The 12,372-nt window shown below is 41.5% G+C and overlaps 1 protein-coding gene across 2 annotated transcripts in view; it reads left to right on the top strand.

Moving 5' to 3' along the window:
• TRABD2A (TraB domain containing 2A) overlaps positions 1-12,372 on the top strand; it is a 156,710-nt gene that overhangs the window by 50,919 nt on the left and 93,419 nt on the right. The window lies entirely within an intron of this gene.

The raw sequence follows: 12,372 nt of genomic DNA, 5'->3' as shown, positions 1-12,372 counted from the left end.
CGATCACTAATACACGGCCCAACAAGAATTCTCTTGCTGCACTCGTTCCCAACACACAGACGAATGCTCTGCACTTTAGGGGGTACCGTTAATTCTTAATGGTACCCCACACATTGGAAAATGTAGGGTGCTTTTGGTGCAGTGCAATTAAAAAAAAAAAAGCTCAGGAACTTCTTTCCCTGCATTTTTGTGAGTGAAATGAATGGGCTGCCCTACACACAGTACGCAGCCACACAGATGTTGCATTTACGGGCTTAAAACAGGTGGTGAGGAGGCAACATAATGCCTCTTTACCGCCATTCAAATGCCTCTGAAAAGAGATCTGTGCATGGATTGCTTTTCAGAGGAGCAGCAGTCCTGGCTAATATCACACACAAGCCCTACAAAAGCAGTTTTGGTGGTATAAGAATGAGGGGGGGGGTCCGGATTAAAAGAAGTAACATACACACAGACACGTGCACACACATGCAGACACACATACAGACAAATGCACGCCGCACACACACATAGACACATGCATATACACATACATACAGACATATATGCACACACATACAGACATACATACAGACACATGTGCACACACACATACAGACACATGTGCACACACACATACATACATACATACACACATACAGATATACATATAGACACATGCATACACATGTGTACACATGCATACAGACACATGCATACACATACACTCAGACACATACAGATACATGCGCACACACACACATACATACAGACACATGCATACAGACATACATACAGACACATGTGCACACACAGATACAGACATACATGCACACACATACAGACATACAGACACATGTGCACACACACATTCATACAGACATACGCATACACATACATGCACACACAGACATACATACAGACACATGTGCACACACACATACATACAGACATAAATGCACACACATACAGACATACATACAGACAGACACATGTGCACACACACATACATAGACACATGTGCACACACACACATACATACAGACACATGTGCACACACACATAAAGACACATGTGCACACACACATACAGACACATGTGCACACACACATACATACAGACACATGTTCACACACACACATACAGACAGACACATATGCACACACACACATACATACAGACACATGTGCACACACACACACACATACAGACATGTGCACACACACACACATACAGACACATGTGCACACATTCAGATACATGTGCACACACACACACATACAGACACACACACACACACACACACACACATACAGACATACATGTGCACACACACACACACACACACACACACAAACACACACATGAATAAAGCCCTTTTTAACACTAATTTAGCTTGTAGCATAGTAAAGTACCTTTGCAGCTTCCTCATTCAGCTGGGTACTGCACTGTAGGGGGAAGCAGAGAGCACAGCACACTCCTCTGCACTTTACTTTCACTTTTGAAGCTCACGGAGCTTCTCACAGTGCCAGGGATCGGGCTCATCTGACAGCCCTACTCCCGCGGCACACTAAATTGCGAAAGACCAGGTGGGCCGTTCAAAACTTTGGACATGCCTGTACTAGGAGAAGGCCTGGATCGGTGCCCCTGCTTTGCAGAGACACAGGATCCATGCCTTTTGTACTGACAGAACCGCTTGTTTACATAGGCAGATCACCGTTCTCCCTGTACCAAACATATATAAACTCTGCATAGAAAGACCCACATCATAGAAAAAAGCAAAGGCCTTGCTCCTCATCTGGGATCTCAAACCATACTATACCTCCAGTCCTCTCAAAAACCTGCACTGAGAGGAATGAAGGTATAGCAATAGGTGTCACAAGTACTTGCAGCCAATCTGCTAGCAGTACACCACCAGTTGATTTCAGCAGGCAAATTTCCCTACCCCAGATGTTGAACCGTAAAAAGAAATTTGGTCCAGCCATCCACATGCTCAGTGTCTAAATGCTGGCTTGGCCAAATTGCTAGCACTGCAACTGCTGCCTTTTCAGCTGGTAGACACATTCCACCCCCTTTTGTGAATTTGTGAAATGTGCTGTACCACAGTGGCAGGTTCCAAAACGCCATTTATTGTTCCATGTTTGGCACACATCCTGAATTTGGTGGTTCAGCTTTTCTTGACCTGGCTGATATTCAAATGGAATGCAAACTGCCCATCAACCGCCTCCTTTGTGACATGACCACCAGGTTGAACTCAACGTTGGCAATGCTGCAGCGGCTGCACACACAGCAGAAGGCCATCAATGAGTACCTGTGCAAGTATGGCACCAGAACAGGGTCAGGGGAGCCTGGCTTCTTTTTGCCACGACAATGGCTACCGATCAAGGATGCATGCACTGTCCTGTCACCATTTGAGGAGGCCACAAGGATGGTGAGCAGCGACAATGCATGCATCAGTGACACGGCCCCTTTAGTCTTCCTGCTGGAGCACACACTTCATGGAATTATGGACAAGGCACTTGAGGCAGAACAGCGGGAGGAAAAGGAGGACTTCCTTTCCTCTCAAGGCCCCCTTTATCCAGATAGCATTTCTTCGGGTCTGCCAAACACAAAGAAAGAGGAGGAGGATTCTGTCAGCATGAATGTCGAAGATAACACGCAGCAGTCTTCAAGGGATCCGTTTCAGTCCCCATAAATCCAAGGAGTTGTATGTGGCTGGGAGGAGGTAGTTAAGGATAATGTGATCCTTAATGACCCAGAAGACTCAAAATTGAATGCCTCTGCAAACTTACGCTGCATGGCCTCCCTGATTCTGCAAAGCCTGCGAAAGGACCCTAGGATTTGTGGTATTAAGGAGAGGGATCATTACTGGCAGGCAACTCTTCTTGATCCACGTTACAAGGGTAAGGTTGCCGAACGCATCCTGCCTTTAGCAGAGGGAGCAGAGGATAAAACATCTTCAGGAGGCCTGGAAGAAAAGTGTGTGTAATGCATTTCCAGATCCCCGGTTACCATTTCCTGGTGCTGGACAACGTGTTTTTGAAGCTTAGTTCGGTCAGGAAGACCGGTGGAGAAGATGGCTGGCTGACTGATGCCTTTAAACTATTTTTCTGTCCTCAGCGCCAAGGTTCCAGCAACCATCGCCAGGGTCTGCATTATATGGTGCAGGAATAGCTAAGGGCAAGAGCAGACTTGGAGACCTTTCCAACAGAGCACCCACTGAGTTACTGGGTCTTGAGGTTGGACCACTGGCCAGAACATGCTCAATATGCAGTTGAGCTACTGGCCTGTCCTGCAACTAGCGTCCTTTCTAAACGCACATTTAGTGCTGCTGGAGGGTTTCTAATGGATCAAAGAGTGCACCTGTCCACAGACTGCGCTTATAGGCTCACATTTATAAAAATTAATCAGTCCTGGATCAGCAGCTATCAAGCACCTGATGCTGATGTAACTGATTGAATTTGCTATGGATCTGGGATCCCTTGAAGACTGCCTATGCTCCCTATTCTATTCCTCCTTAATCATGATGATGCTAGCTTCCAACAATATTTTTGATTTAGGGCACCACCACCACCCAAGGCCCATTTTTTCTACCCCTGTTTAACAGGGGCATGTAATTACAATTTTTGAAATACTTAACAGAAGGACCCCTTCCTGCACCCAACAAGAGTAACTGCGAGGGGTTAAAGTGTTTAGGTAACAACCAACACCTAAGGTCCAATGTTTCTGCCCCTGTTTACCAGGGCCATGTAATTACAATTTTTGAAACAATATTTAACAGCAGGACCCCTTCCTGCACCCAACGAGAGTAACTGTGCAGGGTTACAGTGTTGTGGCACTACCAACACCTAGATTTGTTTTGGGGGGCACCCCTACGCCATTTTTAAAAACAAAATTGGCGTGGAGTTCCCCTTAATATCCATACCAGACCTGAAGGGCCTGGTAAGGACTTCTGGTGGAAACTTACGTTGTTTTTTACAATGATTTTTTTTGCATATTGCCAGGATCTACATTACAGCCTTGAGCAATTTTAAATAAAATTTTTCCGTTTAGAAATGTAATTTTGCTGCGCTACTGTTCTAAACATGGGAAAAATGCGCTACTTTACAGGCAGACTGGCAGAAGAGCACCCCCCAGGCACGATCTTTAAAGGAATATTTCATTTTTTTTTGTTTCACTTTAAGCATTATTAAAATCGCTGAAAAAACAGCCATTTTAAAACTTTTTTGCATTGATATATGTCCCCTCCCTGGGGCAGGACCCAGGTCTCCAAACACTTTTTATGGCAATAACTTGCATATAATCCTTTAAAATGAGTACTTTTGATTTTTCACGTTCGTGTCCCATAGAGTTTAATGGTGTTTGCATGTTCACACAAATAATTTGTCCGTAACTGAACCGGGGGGGGGGGGGGGGGGGGGTGTTCGACTCATCCCTGCTAGGTATGTGATCCGACACAGCTGTGCCACTTTGCCACTGTATATCTAAGTTATACGGTCGGCAAGTGGTTACAGTGTGACTAAACTCACAGAAATGCTTACCTCCTCATTCCCGCAATGTGGTGATTAATCCCTCGCCAGCGCTCTGTCATCTTCTCCCCAGCTACTTCCAGGTGCAGGGTTTTCAGCCTGTTGATTGGCTGGTCTGGGAGTGCATACACCCGGGAGTCTGTCATTTTGGCACAGCTGGACTGTTCCGCACAGCTCAGTGTGCATTAAAGAGAAGACTGTGAGCAGACAGGTAAGTGTTTGTTATTGCAGAGAAGACTTAGCATGTCTCCTCTGCTGTAAGGCCCCTTTCACACTGGGGCGGTTTTCAGGCGCTACAGCGCTAAAAATAGTGCCTGTGTAGCACCTGAAAAAACCGCCCCCTTTCACTCCAGTGTGAAAGCCGGAGGGCTTTCACACTGGAGCGGTGCGCTAGCAGGACGGTGAAAAAAGTCCTGCTAGCCGCATCTTGGGAGCAGTGAAAGGAGCGGTGTATTCATCGCTCCTAAACCGCTCCTACCCATTGAAATCAGTGGGGCAGCACGGCTATACCACCAGCAAAGTGCTGCTACAGCGGCGCTTTGCGGGCGGTTTTAACCCTTTTTAGCGGCAGACCGCCGCTAAAACGAAGATAAAGCACCGCTAAAAATAGCAGCGCTTTACCACCGATGCCGCACCGCCCCAGTGTGAAAGGGGCCTAAAGAGCTGCCTAGTTGCAGTTTTTTATTAGTCAAGTTTAGTTCCACTTTGAAGTGTAAGTCCACTTTATATGAGAAAAAAAACAATCCCCTCTGGGTGATATATGTACATTTAAAGTTGTAAAAATGTGTTGTAGATTCCTACTGTTTTCTTTTCTAAAGGGCCTGCATCACTTTAGAAGTAGTTAACTCTTAGTTCACCAAAAATGAAGTTTCTGTAGCAGGGGATGCCTAAATTTGATTTGCTGCAGATATCAGCCAATAGCACAAGAAGGAAATTAAATTTCTCGGGGCGATCTGTACCACAGGGATAAACAATATGCCTCCAAAATGCCGTGTGGTATTGAACTTTTTAAAACAATTTTAGGAACTTACAGCTGCTACAGATTGAAATGTAAAGATAATTTGTGAGAATATTACATTAGATTGTCTCCAGCATTGTTCCTGTTTCTTCTTGCTGGAGGCTGCCATTTTGCTAAAGCCCATGTATGGCTGGTTTTAGCCAACTTATTTTGAGGCATTAATCTGATACTTTGGCAGAGGCAGCCAATCAACGCCTTTGCCTCATACAAAATCTGCCATGGGTCACGGGGTGAACCAGGAATGTCAAAATCCAGTGCTCTGTGTGAGAGATAACTATATGGATAACAATGTATCATTTGGTTCATTTAGATCAAAGGAATGAACTTTGGTCTGTAAATGAGGTTAGTTTAACTACTTAAAGACTAAGCCTTTTTCTGACACTTATTGCTTACAAGTTAAAATCAGTATTTTTTTGCTAGAAAATTACTTAGAACCCCCAAACATTATATATCTATATCTATCTAATATATATATATATAGTTTTTCCCAAAAAATTGCGCTTGAAAGACTGCTGAGCAAATACAGTGTGACATAAAATATTGCAACAACTGCCATTTTATTCTCTAGGGTCTCTGATATATATATATATGTATATATATATATATATATATATATATATATATATATATATATATATATATATATATATATATATATATACAAATACACACACACACATACATATATATATATATATATATATATATATATATACATATACATATATATATATCAGAGACCCTAGAGAATAAAATGGCAGTTGTTGCAATATTTTATGTCACACTGTATTTGCTCAGCAGTCTTTCAAGCGCAATTTTTTGGGAAAAACTAAACAGTAAAGTTAGCCCAATTTTTTTGTATAATGTGTAGGGCTGCAACTAACGATTATTTTCATAATCAATTAGTTGGCCGATTATTGTTTCGATTAATCGGTTAATAACCTTAAAAAAAAAGTGGGTCAAATTGATGTTCATTTTCAACCACAGTGATGGGAAAATTTGGAAATAATAGAAAACTTCTTAGTCAAAGGAATTTTCAGACAGTGCATGTGATTTTCGTTCAGGAAATATTCATTTTAAAAACAAAATGGTAAAAACAAGTGAAAATGTCAAACAAAATTCTTTCATTCAGCGAATTGCCAAAGATTTTTCGTCTGAATATTCTCATCTGAAAATTGATCCATGTGGCCAGCATAAGGCTCGGTACACACCTATGCAGTTTGCTTTTGATCTGTTTCTGCAGTTCTTTTTGCTGTACGTTTTGATTTTTGTGCACATGATTTTACTGCAATTTTCATTTTTTGCATTTTTTTGGGGGCAGATGAAAAAACAAAAATTGCTGCAAAAATGCATTACATGCTTTTCTGCAGCTTCTCCATTGAAGTATATTGAACTAATAAAAGCACCATTGTGTGTTAAAAGTCCCCGACCCTTTCAGATGTGAATGTGTCCCATAGGAAACCATGTAAATGAACTGTAGTGCGTTTCTGCAAAAAGCACCATAAAACACATAGATGTGAACCAGGTCTAAGACGTTTAGTAACATAATGGGGTTAACAAAAACTAAAATGAGCCCTTTATAGTAGAAAAAAAGCAGATAATAACTACTGTAAGGGGTTAATTTTTTTACTGTAGAACTGTGAAAGTAATATTTACAGTAGTGATTATTTGCTCTTTTTGTACTATAAAGGGCTTTTTTTAGTTTTTTTTTAACCCCATTGTGTTACTGGCTGATTAATTGATTATGAAAATAGTAATCGATTAATTTCATAATCGATTAGTTGTTTCAGCCCTAATAATGTAAAAGATGATGTTACACTAAGAATCGTGATCTTTATTCTAAGCAAAAAAATAGTGATTCTCACGGCATGTCATAGTCATAAATGAACTATAAACAATTCCTACCTGCCCCTCGGTAGCTTCAGCTACTGTGGAGCAACTCATCCCTAAATTTTACAAGTGAAATAAGGCAGAAAGTTTTGATCTTGAAGTGTGCTTGAGTACAGCATCTCTGTGGTAAAAACACAAAAAAGTGTCTAGAACAAACTCATAGGGAGTTTAGCTTTGACTAATGGCATTAAAACTCAGGTTATGTTCTAGAGGATTTTAGCTGAGTAAGATTTAGAAAAGAGCTGTATTGGAAAGCTTCCCACTTAGCACATTTTCCTCTCTAGTATTTTTAATTAAATGCTCAGATATAATAAGAAGATCATCGCTGTCTGTAGTGTTATTCTATTAGCTGATTAATCAGTGTACAGTCGGCTACTGCTTGATCATCATTATATTCCACCATAACAAGTGATTTGTATCTCGCAGAGGATAAGTGTGACAACATGATGAATGGTCCTCAGTGTCATACACAGGATGCTTATAGTCCCGTTCATCTTTTATTTGTCTTCACTGTTTATGCATTATTGCTGTTTTCAAAGGTTGGGAGCAATAATTCTTCATGTTCAGTGCTCCCGAGGAATGCCGTCCTGAGCTTGCATGTGCTTGTTGGTAATCTGTGCCTCTGAGGTTACACTCATTTTTTCCTTGTTTGATATAAGATAACATTAGACTCCTGGAAAAAAGGGCCAAACAATTTCCTAAAGGCATTTGTCATTTTTGACTTTAGTTTTTAAATGAGCTGTCTGCTTTCAGCTGGTGCGGCTATTATTTTCAAGGGTTACCGTCTTACACAAAATTGTTATCCAGTTCTATCAAATACCAAACAGACATTACACCATTATGTCACTTTTCTCTAAACTTCACAATGTAACTTTGGATCACTTTGCTCAGCCGGGGCTGACTTTGAGAAGATGGATAGGTAGCATGTCATATTGTAGCTAGAACAAGGAAAATGGCAAAATGGTCAAATTCTAAAAAGACTGCATATGGTTCACCTGCAAATATTGGACATGTTGTAACCCTGTGAGCCCGAAATTCCCTTGGAAGGTTTGGGGGGGATTGGATTAGTGTGATGAATTTAAAGGTGTGGCCTCGAACATCAGGGTTTTTTGTATACCAATGATGGACATTCTGTTGTGGTGTACTACAGACATCAAGGCTAAGCACTCCTTTGCACAGCCAGTGTTTACCCGCAGTTAGGAACAGATGATTGTCCCTGGACACAAGTTACTTGCTTTCGTGGGGCAATCATCTGTCCATAACCATAGGTAATCGCTCTTTGCGTGATCACTTCCAAACACGGCAGACCGCTGCGGCAACTGTCAGCCTGTAATTGCTTTGTACTGGCTTCCTGGCCTCATAGGTATAGCTTTTGTAATATACTTGACAAACCACAGCTGATTTGGCTGTGTAAATGAGGCCTAAGTCTCGGAGCAGAATGTTCAGTGCTTACTGTTTTATATGAGCTGAATAAAGTATGGGTTTCCCTAACATATCAGCAGCCCCGCATAGTGCACAGCTTTAAAGTGGTGTAAAGGCCAGAGTTCTTTTTTTTTTTTACCTTAATGCATTCTCTGCATTAAAGCTGTTGTAAACATTTACATATACCCAGTGAACTGACTGGCCTCAGGTAATACACAGAGATTAAATAAATCCTCCTACATAAGTCGTACCTATTTATCTATTTTGAGACACAATGTACAGGGATAGGGACAATTGTAGACACGCACCCACACTCACTCAGGTTGAACTGGATGGACTGGTGTCTTTATTCCACCTTAACTATACTAACTATATAACTATGTATCTGCATCTTCTTTACGTCCGATCAAAGTGCTGAATTTATAAAGCTTGTCTGAGAAAACAAGGGGCAAAGAGTTGAAATGACACTCTGCAGAGCTCAGAGAGGAGAGCTCTAAGCCCTTGTACACACGGTCGGAGAATCTGTCGGAATGAGTCTTATTGGACCGTGTCGTCAGATAATCCGACTGTGTGTGTTATGCATCGGACTGATTCCGTCCGAATCTCCGTCCGACCCAATTTTCCAACATGTTGGAAATATTTCCCGACCAACTTTGCCAGACCGACCTAACCCGATCATGTGTAGAGCATTTTCATCGGACCAAGTGCCAGGCATGCTCAGATCAAATTCCTACATCAAAGCTATTGGCTACTAGCCTGAATGTAGTCCCATCGTAACGAAATTACGTCATCACGTTCTGAAAGATCGGATTTTTCGTCAACTTGGCCCGACCGTGTGTATGCAACAGTTTCGGACACAATCCGTCGGACTAAATCCGACGGGCAAAATCCGATGGATTTGGTTGGCAAAATCTCCGACCGCGTGTACGTGGGCTGAGAGCTGACTGGAGGGAGGGGACACATTCCCCTTCACACAGTGCACAGGAACAAATCTGCTGGAGCTCCCTCTTCTGTCATTACTTTTTTTTGGGTGTCAGAAGTGATTCATACTGATAGCAGAGGATTGCGGCAGCAGAAAGAAATGACACTTGGTACATGCGGCCTGTGTGTAGAGCTCCCTGCTATCGAACGAGCATTCTGGAAAACTAGAGGCTGTGAGTGCTGATCAGTATGTTCTGGCAGGGTGCAGTCCCCCTGTCCGAACACAATAGCTCAGTGAGGGGAGATCGCCGCACTAACCTCAATGGAACTATGTAAACAAGGCAGAGTCCTGTTCTAACAGGGGGGAAGGAATAGATTTTGGGTTCCTGCACAGCAGGAACTAAAATTCATCTGTTCCCCGAGTAAAAGCAGCACACATAGTAAATACATACACTGGCTAGGCACACAATTAACCCTTTGATCGCCCTAGATGTTTAACCCCTTCCCACCCAGTGTCATTAGTACAGTGACAGTGCATATGTTTAGCACTGATCACTATATAAGTGTCACTGGTTCCTGCAAAGTGTCAAAAGTGTCATTTAGTGTCAGATTGTCCACTGCATTATCGCAGTCCCACTATAAGTCGCTAATAGCTGCCATTAATAGTAGAAAAAAAAATTCCAGTATATATCCCATAGTTGTTTGTAGATGCTATAACGTTCGCATAAACCAGTCAATCTGTGCTTATTAGGATTTTTTTTTACCAAAAACATTGAGCAGAATACATTTTGGCCTAAATTTATGAAGAAATTAGATTTTTTTTTAAATGTATTGGATATGTTTTATTTCAGCAAGTAAAAAATATATATATTTTTTAAAGAATTGTCAGACTTTTTTGTTTATAGCGCAACAAATAATAAATGCAATAGTGATCAAATAGCACCAAAAGAAAGCTTTATTTCTGGGGAAAAAATCACATACATTTTATTTGGGTATAGCGTTGCATGACCTTGCAGTGCCATATCACAAAAAGTGGCCTAATCACAAGGGGGGGGGGGGTAAATCTTCCGATAGTCAAGTGGTTAATACGAGAACATGGTACAGCAGACACCTGTCAGGAATATGGGAATGTTGGGGTAATGAACACTTTAAATATGCCATGGAAATAATTAATAAAATAATTTACTGATACATTTATTAGCCTAAAAAATTATGTAACTGGAAAACATTGCCCAGCATTAAAATGCCATTTAAACTTTTAAAAATGATTTTCTTTACATTTTTGGATCTCCAACTCCTGTGAGGTAGAAAACGTGTTTTTGGGAAGCTGGTAAAATAGTAACTTCTATCTGGATCCTGTTTCTTGAATTTCTATGCATATTGTTCCAAACCGGTTATGCTTTTAAAGCTCCCTGTCGGGGGATTTAAAAAATGAGAATACTACATACTACAAGTAGTAGGTTTAAACCCAAGTGTCTGATATCTGGTTTACTGAAAATGTGCTCTCTTACTGAGTTTTGTCCCACATTTCTGGGTGTGTGGAATACGTGTGCCCCTCTGGTGGTTTCTCCCACCAAACCCTGCCCATTGAAATGAATGGCAGCGCCGCCGAATCACCGGCAAAGCACCGCAGCAGCAGCGCTTTGTGGGTCATCTTAACCTTTTTTCGTCTGCTAGCAGGGGGTTAAAAATGCCCCACTAGCGGCCTGAAAACCTCTGCAAAAATGATGGCAAAACGCTGCTAAAAATAGCGACGCCCCAGTGTAAAAGCAGGCTAATAAAAATTCTCAAATGACAGAATACAACTGTGATGTAATGTGTTGTATTGTACTGTAATGCATTATTTTGTTTTCATGCATACGTGGTCTTGCTCTTCCGATTTTATTTTCAGACGAATACTCTACTGATTAAACAAAAATCATATGATCTGGTATCGTACAAGAAAAATGCTTGTGTTTATCCCATCTGATAATTTCAAATGGATTGTTGTGTTCGGCTCTCAAAAGCTGTGAACTAATGATCAGATTATCGGACGATCGCTTTGAAAGCGGTGCTTTTTGTCCGATTTTCTGATCATTTGTACTAGGCTAAATTCATAACAAACATGATTCCAAATAACTTTTTTATAACTCAGCCCCGTTAAAACAAAAATAGAAACACATCTATCTTAAAGTAGTTCTAAAGGCAAAGGTTTTTTTTAATTTTACCTTATGAATTCTATGCATTAAGATAAAAAACCTTCTGTGTGCAGCTGCCTCACCCCAAGCCACTAATACTTACCTGAGCCCCATCTTAATCCAGCAATGTGCTTGAGAGCCTCGGTTCTCCAGGTTATCCCCTACTCATTAGCTGAGACGGCAGTGGGCGCAATTGGCTCCCGCTGCTATCAGTCAAAGTCAATGAGCCAATGAGGAGAGCTCTGTGTCTGAATGGACGCTTTTTGTCTGAATGGACAGACAGAGCACTTGGCAGGAGGAATGGGGCCGGGAGAGCCAATGGGGGACCTGAAAAGAGGAGGATCTGGGCTGCTCTGTGTAAAACCACTGCACAGAACAGGGAAGTATGACATGTTTGTTTGTTTTTGTTTTTTTGTTTTAAAAAAAAAGCATACCTTTA

This window comes from Lithobates pipiens, unplaced genomic scaffold (assembly GCF_037356315.1).
Source record: "Lithobates pipiens isolate NorthernLeopardFrog02 unplaced genomic scaffold, aLitPip1_a1.2 Scaffold_13, whole genome shotgun sequence".
NCBI lineage: Eukaryota > Metazoa > Chordata > Amphibia > Anura > Ranidae > Lithobates > Lithobates pipiens.
Note: the sequence above shows the minus strand (reverse complement) of the source record. Positions and strands in the feature narration are given on the sequence as shown.